Consider the following 12,500-nt stretch of genomic DNA (forward strand, 5'->3'; position numbering starts at 1 on the left):
TTGTACATTTCCTCAATGAAAACAATGTACTGAGCAAATGTCAAATTGGCTTTTTACCAAATTACCGTACAACAGACCATGTATTCACCCTGCACACCCTAATTGACAACCAAACAAACCAAAACAAAGGCAAAGTATTCTCATGCTTTGTTGATTTCAAAAAAGCCTTCGACTCAATCTGGCATGAGGGTCTGCTATACAAACTGATGGAAAGTGGTGTTGGGGGTAAAACATACGACATTATAAAATCCATGTACACAAACAACAAGTGTGCGGTTAAAATTGGCAAAAACACACACATTTCTTCACACAGGGTCGTGGGGTTAGACAGGGATGCAGCTTAAGCCCCACCCTCTTCAACATATATATCAACAAATTGGCGCGGGCACTAGAAAAGTCTGCAGCACCCGGCCTCCCCCTGCTAGAATCCGAAGTCAAATGTCTGCTGTTTGCTGATGATCTGGTGCTTCTGTCACCAACCAAGGAGGGCCTACAGCAGCACCTAGATCTTATGCACAGATTCTGTCAGACCTGGGCCCTGACAGTAAATCTCAGTAAGACCAAAATAATGGTGTTCCAAAAAAGGTCCAGTCACCAGGACCACAAATAAAAATTCCATCTAGACACTGTTGCCCTAGAGCACACAAAAAACTATACATACCTTGGCCTAAACATCAGCGCCACAGGTAACTTCCACAAAGCTGTGAACGATCTGAGAGACAAGGCAAGAAGGGCATTCTATGCCATCAAAAGAAACATAAATTTCAACATACCAATTAGGATTTGGCTAAAAATACTTGAATCAGTCATAGAGCCCATTGCCCTTTATGGTTGTGAGGTCTGGGGTCCGCTCACCAACCAAGACATCACAAAATGGGACAAACACCAAATTGAGACTCTGCACGCAGAATTCTGCAAAAATATCCTCCGTGTACAACGTAAAACACCAAATAATGCATGCAGAGCAGAATTAGGCCGATACCCACTAATTATCAAAATCCAGAAAAGAGCCGTTAAATTCTACAACCACCTAAAAGGAAGCGATTCACAAACCTTCCATAACAAAGCCATCACCTACAGAGAGATGAACCTGGAGAAGAGTCCCCAAAGCAAGCTGGTCCTGGGGCTCTGTTCACAAACACAAACACACCCTACAGAGCCCCAGGACAACAGCACAATTAGACCCAACCAAATCATGAGAAAACAAAAAGATAATTACTTAACACATTGGAAAGAATGAACAAAAAGACAGAGCAAACTAGAATGCTATTTGGCCCTACACAGAGAGTACACAGCGGCAGAATACCTGACCACTGTGACTGACCCAAAATTAAGGAAAGCTTTGACTATGTACAGACTCAGTGAGCATAGCCTTGCTATTGAGAAAGGCCGCCGTAGGCAGACATGGCTCTCAAGAGAAGACAGGCTATGTGCTCACTGCCCACAAAAATGAGGTGGAAACTGAGCTGCACTTCCTAACCTCCTGCCCAATGTATGACCATATTAGAGAGACATATTTCCCCCAGATTACACAGATCCACAAAGAATTCGAAAACAAATCCAATTTTGAAAAACTCCCATATCTTTTGGGTGAAATTCCACAGTGTGCCATCACAGCAGCAATATTTGTGACCTGTTGCCACAAGAAAAGGGCAACCAGTGAAGAACAAACACCATTGTAAATACAACCCATATTTATGCTTATTCATTTTATCTTGTGTCCTTTAACTATTTGTACATTGTATATATATATATAATATGACATTTGTAATGTCTTTACTGTTTTGAAACTTCTGTATGTGTAATGTTTACTGTTAATTTTTGTTGTTTTTCACTTTATATATATTCACTTTGTATGTTGTCTACCTCACTTGCTTTGGCAATGTTAACACATGTTTCCCATGCCAATAAAGCCCTTGAATTGAATTGAATTGAATTGAGAGAGAGAGAGAGAGAGAGAGAGAGAGAGACTTTTTGACTTTTGGTCTTTCTTTATTGAAACATTCTCAATTAATTTAAAACTCACCCCCCCACTCCTAAAATAAAAAAATAAAAATATATCCTGTACAAATCACCATACACAAAAAACCTCTCCTACAACCGTATATCCAAAACATCTTCCCCAGCAATACAGACAGCCCCCCCAACACACCATATCTCCTCAAACATCTCCACACATTTGATCATTTTATAGAACTCAAACTCAACCCTAAGGCGCGCAGAGACCATCCCATTAAACAGTAGTAAAGGGTCTGTTATCCCCCCACCTTTGACCCTGTTCCTCCTTGTTAGCCAAATAGCTAACTTTGCCTGAGCAAACAGAAAATTCAACAAAACACATTTTTCTTTCTCCTTACTCGAATACCTGTATCCCATTATAAACATCCCAACAGCAAAAACCACCCCCAACCTGTCACACAGACATTCCAACAGAGACATTAATGGCATTAACCTGGTGCACACAGAAAACACATGAATTACAGTTTCTTTCATTTGACAGAAAGGACACCCCTGCCCAATTCCCGGATCAACCCGTGCCAACCAGCTGTTAGTGGCCAGGGCTCCATGAAGAACCCTGCACTGGAGGTCCCCTGACCTCTTTGGTACTGGGGGTTTGTAGAGCGACCTCCATCTAAAACCCACCATATTCTCCGCCCCACATATCCCCTGCCACTGATGTGCCTTCACTCCTGGCTTCTAATGCTCCTAACCTTAACGCAGAGGTTGTAGAGGGCTTTACCTCCCACCCCTCAAACTCCCCCAGGCTCGGAGTGTTAAAATCTAACAAGTCCTCCAGACCCCCTTGCCAGTCTCCAGTCTCTGCCGTCACCTGCAGTGGCGGGAACATTGGTGGCCCCTCTCCCTTTGGCCTCTCAAACACCCCCCTTACCGGCTCAGACAGTGCCTCCTGGACCTCCTCCAGGAATCTCTCCAGCAGCCTAAGAGACGTTATTCCTGTTTGTTGCGCCAAGACCTCCGGGGTTTTCCACCCCTCCTCTCCCAGCAGTCTCAGGTCACCCAGCTTTTGTAAACCCCCTGCCATCAGTTGCCTCTGCAGGGTGGCCGACTGAACCGATCTCAAAGGGATGGCTGGGTTGTGGAAGATAGGCTCCTCCCACACCCACTGCCCAGGCTCCACACCCCCTTCTCGTGTGGGCCTTAGCAGCTGCCAGGCCCTCAGCACCGCAGAGTAAAACTCTGAGAGGCCTGCTGTACTCAGCCTCTCCAGCTTCATGAGGAACAGCTGCCGGTCCAACCCTAATCCGCCAGCTCTCCTCAGCAGCGCGTATGCTGGTTCCCTCCAGCCAACATCAGTGTGGTACAGCAGTCTCTGCACCGCCTTTAGTCGGAAAGCAGCCATCCTGCTCTCCAGTTCCACCAGGCCCTGTCCTCCTTCGTGGACGGTCATGTACAAAACTGCTGCCTTCAGCCAGTGATGTCCCGACCAAAAGAAGTCCACCAGCTTGCGTTGCAGGTCTGCAAGCAGACCGGCGGGGGTTGAGGACAGCCAGTTTATGCCACAAGGAAGATGCCACCAGGTTGTTGATTATCAGCACCCTCCCTCTATATGACACTTGGGACAGGAGCCACCTCCACCTGGCCAGTCTTGACACCACTGCCTGTGACAGCCCCTCCCAGTTCTTGCTGACCCACCTCTCCGAGCCCAGGTACACCCCCAACACTTTAAGCCCTTCACAACCCCACTGCAAACCCCCTGGAAGCAGAGGAGGAGCCCTATCCCCCATGCCCCACATAACAGAGCTTTGCTCTTTCCCCAGTTTACCTTAGCTGATGAAGCTCCCTCGTACACCTTCAGACTGGTCTCTAGTTCCTGCATATCTTGCCCATCCCTGACCATCACAGAAACATCATCTGCATATGCTGAGACTGCTATTCCTGTCACCACATCCATGCCTGTCCAGCACACTCCCCGCAGTCTCCTGCGTAGCAGTCCTAAAAAAGGCTCAATGGCTATTGTGTACAGCTGCCCAGATAGAGGGCATCCTTGTCTAATGCCCAGTCTCACCCAGACTGGCCTACTGAGCCCCCCTCCCACCTTAACCATACATGACGCCCCAGCATACAACAGCTTCACACAGGTCACAAAACTCTTCCCAAACCCAAACACAGACATCACATTAAACAGATACTCATGATCCACTCTATCAAAAGCCTTCTCTTGATCTAAAGAGACCAGTCCAAAGTTCACATTAGAACCTCTCGACAAGTCCAACATGTCCCTAATCAAGAACAAGTTGTCCGTGATTGAGCGTCCCGGTACACAATATGTCTGGTCCTTGTGTATTATAGAGTCCAGATGGGACTTCAGTCTGTTAGAGAGGACCTTGGCAAAAATCTTGTAGTCCGCACAGAGTAATGCCACAGGCCTCCAGTTCTTAAGTTCACACAAGTCCCCTTTTTTGGGCAGGAGAGTCAGAGCCGCCCGACGGCAGCTCATCGGCAACTCTCCTACCCCGACGCATTCACGCAACACGCAAAATAAATCCTGTCCAATTGTTCCCCAGAATTTTTTGTAAAATTCCACTGGAAGTCCATCGACCCCGGGTGCACGACCGGGGGACATCTGGGTTACTGCCTCTGCCAGTTCATGTGACAACAGAGGAATGTCCATTTCATCCCTCTGTGCCCGAGAGAGCTTAGGGAGTCCTGCGAACAAGACCTGAGCACACATAGGATCACACATTTCTGCCCTATACAATTCAGTATAAAACTCCACAGTCCGCTCCCGCATCTCCCCCACCACAGAGGTCACCCGCCCATCAGACAGCCGTAGACAATGCATACCCTTGGCTTCACTGCTCTGTCTTTCCAAACCAAAGAAGAAGGAGCTGGGAGCATCCATCCAGCATGGAGAACCTAGCTCTTACAAGTGCTCCTTTTGCTTTAACCTGGAAAAAACTGCCCAGGTCCCTACGTAATTCGGCTAAGTTAGCCTGGAGGCCTACATTGCCTTGCCCCACCATCTCTACCTCCATCTCACTAATACACCGCTCTAGTTCCCCCAATACTCTCCTAGCCTCTGAGGATGAGTGAGCTGTGTACTGTTGACAGAAAAGCCGAATTTGCACTTTCCCCACATCCCACCATTGACTCAGAGACTCATACTCCTCTCTTCGCTGCCCCCATCTTTCCCAAAAAGTCTGGAAACCTGAGCAAAAAGTGGCATCTTGTAAGAGCTTTACATTGAACTTCCAATAAGATGCCTGCCGGGGCCCTGGTGAAATAGACAGCCGAGCCATGGTTATGTGGTGATCTGAAAACCCCACTGGGAGAATGGTAGCACCCAGCAGCCTATTGCTCTGATTCCTGGACATGTAAAAACGATCAAGTCGAGCTGCACTCACCCTAGCCCCAAAAACCTTCACCCACGTATACTGTCTTGTGTTTGGATGTTTAGTTCTCCAAACATCCACTAGGTCAAACTGATTAAAGATGTCCCTTAACACTCCCACTGACACTGAATGAGGCTCTTCCCCATTTCTGTCTTTTGTAAAATCCATTGTACGGTTCCAGTCACCTCCGATCACCAGCGTCTCCTCAGGCGCTACTTGTGAGAGTTCCTGTCTAAGACTCCCAAATAGAACCCCTCTTTCTCTCCCTGTGTTAGGCGCATACACATTTATAAAGACAAAACACATGTTGTTAATTTCTGCTTTAACAACAAGCAACCTACCCCTACACACCTCCTTTGAGGAGCAAATTTTTACAGCCAGACCGGGTGCAAAAAGGACTGCCACCCCTGCACTAAGATTTGTCCCATGGCTCAACACACTTGCCCCTTTCCACCAGAGCCCCCAATCAACTTCATTCACCACATCACTATGCGTCTCCTACAGAAACAACACCTGTACTTTTTTTTGTTTTACATATTCACCCAACACACTCCTCTTTCCCGCATCTCTGGCGCCATTTATATTGAGCGAGCCCACCCGAAGAGTCTCCATAAGAAGTGGGAGAAAAGCCAGCAGAGAAATAGACCAATAGCAAAGCTCAAAAAGCCCCAGTGTCAGTAAGAAATTAAACATTTAAACAGTGTCTGAAGGTAAACCTTTACGCACTGTTGTGACCCACTTCCTCAACCTAAACCGTTTCCTGGGTGAGAGGACACCATGCCCCTCATTTCTCATAGCATGTTGTACTGATCTTACAAACTTTCTAGGATCAGGAAAAAAAGCCTCAAGATTAACTTTTTTCCCCTTAGTCTCATTCAGGAACCTTGTCAGTTCTCTCAACGTGTACTTAGACCCCTCTGGTTGACTGGCTGTCAGCTCCGGGCCAATTGAAGAGGAGTCTGAAAAAAATAACTCCTCATCCTCTTCCTCAGACTCACTTTCCTCCTCTTCTCTATCTCCCACCCTGACCACCTGCCCTTTCTCTCTGGTTAGGGCCTCACCCACAGCAACAGGCAACATTTCCATGGTGCCTTTGTCCACACCCTTTTTCCTTTTCCTCTTGACACCCTCCTCCTCCCCCCCTAATCTCTTACACTTCCCCACTATACTCTCCTCATCCACTAGAATAACCTGACTAGACGCAGTATCATCTGCACCACCCTCCATAGCATGACTAGGGCCAGCCTCAGCTACACCACCCTCCATAGCATGACTAGGGCCAGCCTCAGCTACACCACCCTCCATAGCATGACTAGGCCCAGCATCATCTGCACCACCCTACATAGCATGACTAGGGCCAGCCTCAGCTACACCACCCTCCATAGCATGACTCGGCCCAGCATCATCTGCACCACCCTCCATAGCATGACTCGGCCCAGCATCATCTGCACCACCCTCCATAGCATGTCTAGGCCCAGCCTCAGCTACCCCACCATCTCTAGCCTGACTAGACCCAGCCTCTGCTTCTCCACCATCTCTAGCCTGACTAGACCCAGCCTCCACTACCCTACCATCTCTAGCCTGACTAGACCCAGCCTCTGCTTCTCCACCATTTCTAGCCTGACTAGACCCAGCCTCCACTACCCTACCATCTCTAGCCTGACTAGGCCCAGCCTCATCTACACCACCATCTCTAGACTGACTAGGCCCAGCCTCTGCTGTCTGCATCTCCTTACCCCCTGCATTTTGACCTCGATTTCCCCCACTTGCGCTTGTACCCTCACCTTGTCTATGGCCTTTATGTGGGCACGCAAAGCTCTTGTGCCCCAAATCCCCACATTCAAAACACCGTAGACTATCTGTGCTGGCAAACCTGCATAGAGCCCCTCCCCATGCCTCACTTTAAAATGCACATTTAGCTGTTGCTCATTATTGTTCAGAAACATAAACACTTGCCTCCTGAACGAAACAACGTGCTTAATGGCATCTGCCTGAAACCCTGCTGACACGGAAACTGCTAGCAAACTTACCAAAACGACTCAGCTCTTTCCTAATTTGATCATCCGTAATAAACGGAGGCAAATTTGCCACTACAACTCTTGTTGAAGGGGTAGAGAGAGGTGAAATTGACACCAACACATCCCTTACAAATATTCCGCTAGCAATTAGCCTACCGACCAAATTAGCCCTTTTCATGAACACAACCACAGCTTTGTTCATTCTAGAAGCAGAATGTATGAACTCAGCTCCTACCTGTTCACCGACCGCGAGCAGAACCTCCTCCACCTTAACTCCGTTCTCAGGAACACACCTGAATCCATGCTGTATCGACAGCGTCTCCTCCGCGCTAGGCTGAGAAGCCATTGCGCACACTACACCTTCCAACCCCCAGGAAAGTTACTCTGTCCTCTTCCACCCTAACTTTGAAAAAAAAAAAAAAAAAAAAACGGAGGGATCACGTGACCCTTGAACGAGATGGCCGCGTGAACTAAGAGCTCCGCACAAGTAGTTTCCAATTCCTAATCTTACCTCCATTCCAAGTTCACACTCATTTAGCTTTAGTAAGAAAAAGTCATGGCGGCTACAAAAGGCGACACTACAGGTGACATTTTTACCCGGACTCGAGTATTAGCGACGGAAAAAGCCTCCAAGAAGAAGCTAGCTTCAGAAAAAACTAGCGCCATTAGCCAGGAGCAAGAGAACCCGCTCCCCCACGAGGCACAACGAATGCCAACCTCGCACTCTGTCGAAGACATCCTCTCTGAGTTGAGATCCCAACGTACAGAACTAAACACCAAATTAGATGCCATTAACTCTCAGCTCAGTGCGATAGGGGGCAAGGTGACAATCCTGGAAAACGCATTGCCTGACATCAACAACAAGATAACCATAAACGCGGGCGCCTGGACGAGGCAGAGGGGCGAATCCTATCCATGGAAAACTTATTGACAGATGCCATGGAAACAATAGCATATGCTAAAAAAGAAAATCGAGCATCTGGAAGAGAAAACAGAGGACCTGGAAAACAGGGGGCGAAGGAATAATTGTGTTCTATTCAATCTGGGCGAAAAAGAAGAGGGAAACATGCCACTGATCCGCTACCTGCAAGACAAACTTCCCGAGTGGCTCCACCTGCCCACCGACAGGCCCATAGAACTCGAGAGAGCTCACCGAGCACTGAGGCCCCCACCAGCAGCCAGACAACCACCGCGCCCAATCACCATACGTTTCCTGAGATTCACCGACAAGGAACGAGTCCTACAGGCGGCGAAAAACAACACCATCACAGTGGGAAACGCCAAACTCTCTTTACACCAGGACCTGTCAGCTGGAATACGCCGAAAGCGCCGAGAATTTGACGAAGTGAAGAAATACTCCATTGACCGAGGCATCTTCAGGGGATTCAAATACCCAAACGAGCTCAGGATTCTTCACCAAGGAGCCTTGCGACACTTCAAAACTCCCGAAGAGGCAAAACGTTTTTGAAAGACAATCCTGGCCAATGAGAAACAGACCAATGACTAAATGCGATTAATGCCATTACTAAAGGAGGTAAGACGACATATAGCCGATATCCAGAGACCCACCCCCTAAATGTCATTACAGCCGTCCAATTTATATTTATTTTCCTTTAACTGAGAGGGATGGGCTGTATAGCCTAACCTAGGCCTACTAATGTTTCAGCCTACTTTTATTTCCCTGTTTTTTTGTTGTTGTTGCTATTATTACCTGGGGTTCCCTATGTCCCTTGGGGGAGGTATATGTAGGCTGGGCTATTGATTTTATTTTTCTCCCCTCTTTTACTGTGGTCTGGACGAGGGCAACTGTGTTATTTTCTCAAGGCGGGGTGGAGAGGATGAGGCATTTCTTTGGTGGGGAGAGGGAGACGTTGTGCGTTGCTAACTGTTCCCGGTTTTTGTTTTATTCGGAACACAGAATTGAGACTGAGCGTGGGGGTAATAGATCCAACGGGATGTGTCGAGTTGTTTGGGAACTCGGCTGGGGTGTTCAGAGATTATTATTTTATGTACACCATTTATTTTCCTTTTATGTGAACGCAGCTGTAATTACTATCCACTTTTACCCAGCGATGACTTGCACTAAAGTTCGATTACTGCTCGATGACGATGACTAATACCTTAAATCTATTGACATGGAACTGCCATGGTCTAGGGCATGCAATAAAACGGAAAAAGATACTATGTGCTCTAAAAAAGGAAAAAGCAGACATTGCGCTATTACAAGAGACACACCTCTGTGATGCTGAACATGCCAAACTCCGCAGAGCTTGGGTGGGACAGGTGTATTTCTCATCTTTCAAATCAAACAGTAGAGGCACAGCCATACTTATCCATAAAAATGTTCCATTCATAATTGACAAAAACATATCTGATCCGGAGGGGAGATTTATTTTGATAACTGGGTCACTATATGGTCAACCAATTACTATATTAAACATATACGCCCCTAACACAGATACTCCTGCCTTCATGTCAAAAATTATAACCCTGTTCAATGAGCATTGTGTCTCCTTTGGTGTGGTGTCCGGAGATTTTAATTGTACCCTTAACCCAACCCTAGACAAATCATCTCAAGTCCCCACCACAAATCCTAGATCTGCAAAGATGTTGAACTCTCTTACTAAAGAGATGGGACTGATAGATATCTGGAGAGAGACTAATAGCTCATCTATGGACTATACATACTACTCTAATGTCCATAACACCTACTCCCGTATAGATTACATTTTTATCCCAAAGAGTTTCATAAATTCAGCCACTTGTACAATTGGACCCATAGCACTTTCAGACCACGCCTTTGTCCACCTCCGCTTTGACCTCTGCAAAAACATCCCGAGGTCAAAGAGCTGGAAATTCAACACCTCCATGCTATCAAATGACGTGTTCCATACATTGGTAACTACATGGATAGACAACTACACACAAGACAATAAAGATTCTCCTGTTTCTCCGGCCACAATGTGGGACGCTGCTAAAGCCACACTAAGAGGTCATCTAATTGCATATGCTTCCTCTAAGAAAAAAGCAATGGAAGCACACAGGCTAGATCTTGAGAGGGAGCTGGAATGCTGTGAAAAAATACATAAACAATCCCTAGACAGCACTTCCTGGAGTCATCTTAAAGCAGCCAAAGCCAAACTGAATTTGGACTACACTCGGGAGATAAAAAAAAAAAAAAGTTTTCTTTACTAAACAGAAATACCATGAGTATAGCAATAGGCCCAGTAGATTGCTTGCTTACCAATTAAAAAAGGAGCAGTCAGAGCGTACAATCATGGCTATCCGAACAGCAGAGGACGAGGTCACATAAAAAAAGATCAATTTAACTTTTCATGATTTTTACTGCAAACTATATACCTCTGAGAGAAAACACACGGAGGCAGAACTCCACTCTTTCCTAGAGGGAATCTCGCTACCTAAACTATCAGAGACCGACCAGGAAGATCTCAACTCCCCCTTCACTCCTGAGGAGATCCTGGAGGCAATTACCTCCATGCCACCTAATAAGTCCCCAGGCCCAGATGGATTCCCCAGAGAGTTCTATAAAGCTTTTTGGCCCCAGCTCAGCCCTATCTTCATGCCAATGCTGGAGGATTTTTGCAAAAACGGAGTTCTCCCAGACTCAATGCACACAGCTCGCATTACAGTGTTGCTAAAAAAGGACAAGGACCTCCTATCCTGCTCGTCCTTCCGGCCCATAAGCTTGTTGGATTTCGACTATAAAATAATTACCAAATTGCTCGCCATAAGACTAAACACTCTTCTTCCCAAAATAATAAAAGCGGACCAAACTGGATTTATTAGAGACAGATACTCTTCTGATAACATTCGCCGTCTTTTTGATATTATTGATCAAGTAAACGCACAGAAGACCCCTGTCTTGCTGGCTTCACTGGATGCTGAGAAGGCGTTCGACAGGATGGAGTGGAGCTTTCTGTTTTCAGTCTTAGAAAAGTTCAATATGGGCCCAAATTTTATTAAATGGATCAAATCACTATACTCTCATCCAAATGCCATGGTGACTACTAATGGACTGAACTCTGACAGATTCCCTCTGGAACGGGGCACAAGACAAGGGTGCTCGCTGTCCCCGCTGCTCTACTTGTTGGGGGCGGAGCCTCTGGCAGAGCTGATAAGGAGCAATCCAAGTATTATGGGTGTTTCTGCAGGTGGCCTGCAGCACAAGATTTCGCTTTACGCGGATGATGTCTTGCTCTACATATCCAACCCTGAGAAATCCCTCCCTCTCATTTTAGACACAATTGCCCAGTATGGCAAGTTCTCAGGTTATAAGATCAATTTGAACAAATCCACTGTCTGCCCTCTCAATATTACACTCACCAGCTCTATGAAGACACTTTGTCCTTTCCAATGGAAAACACAGGGGTTTCAATACCTCGGGATCTTCATAACACCAGATCTGAATAGCCTTTTTAAGGAAAATTATCTTCCACTCCTGGATCGAATCAAGAACAATCTCCAAACCTGGATCTCCCTCCCAATTAGCTTAGTAGGAAGAATTAATGTAATCCGTATGAACGTCCTCCCTAGACTGAACTACTTATTTCAGATGCTCCCATGCTATCTCCCAGTTTCCTTCTTCAAAACAACTAACCAAAGCATCACCAAATTTATATGGGGCAATAAAAAACCTAGGATCAAGTTTTCCACTTTATCAAAACCCGAATCTAAAGGTGGCCTTGCCCTTCCCTCCCTTCAATTGTACTACTGGTCTGCCCAAATCCGCAACATGCTAACATGGATCACAAACAGACAAGAGTCAACGTGGATTCAGATAGAAGCCCAATCCTGTGGTTCATTGCCCTTAAGCTCAATTATATTCATTAATAACTTTAGTGAAGTGGGCAACATAGCCAAATCCTTTGTGATTTACAGCACCCTACTAGCGTGGAGGGACTGTAAGAAATACCTGGGCATTTCCTCCCAAATATGTTCTCACTCGCCTATAGTAGGCAACCCAGACTTGCCAAAAGCCCTGAGGGATGCCAACTTTAATCTTTGGCATACTCTAGGAATCAGGACCTTTTCAGACCTATTTCATCAGAAAACCACTACACTGAAATCTTTTCAAGAGCTCTGCAGTGAATTCGATGTGCCAAGATCC

This window comes from Oncorhynchus nerka, linkage group LG19 (assembly GCF_034236695.1).
Source record: "Oncorhynchus nerka isolate Pitt River linkage group LG19, Oner_Uvic_2.0, whole genome shotgun sequence".
NCBI lineage: Eukaryota > Metazoa > Chordata > Actinopteri > Salmoniformes > Salmonidae > Oncorhynchus > Oncorhynchus nerka.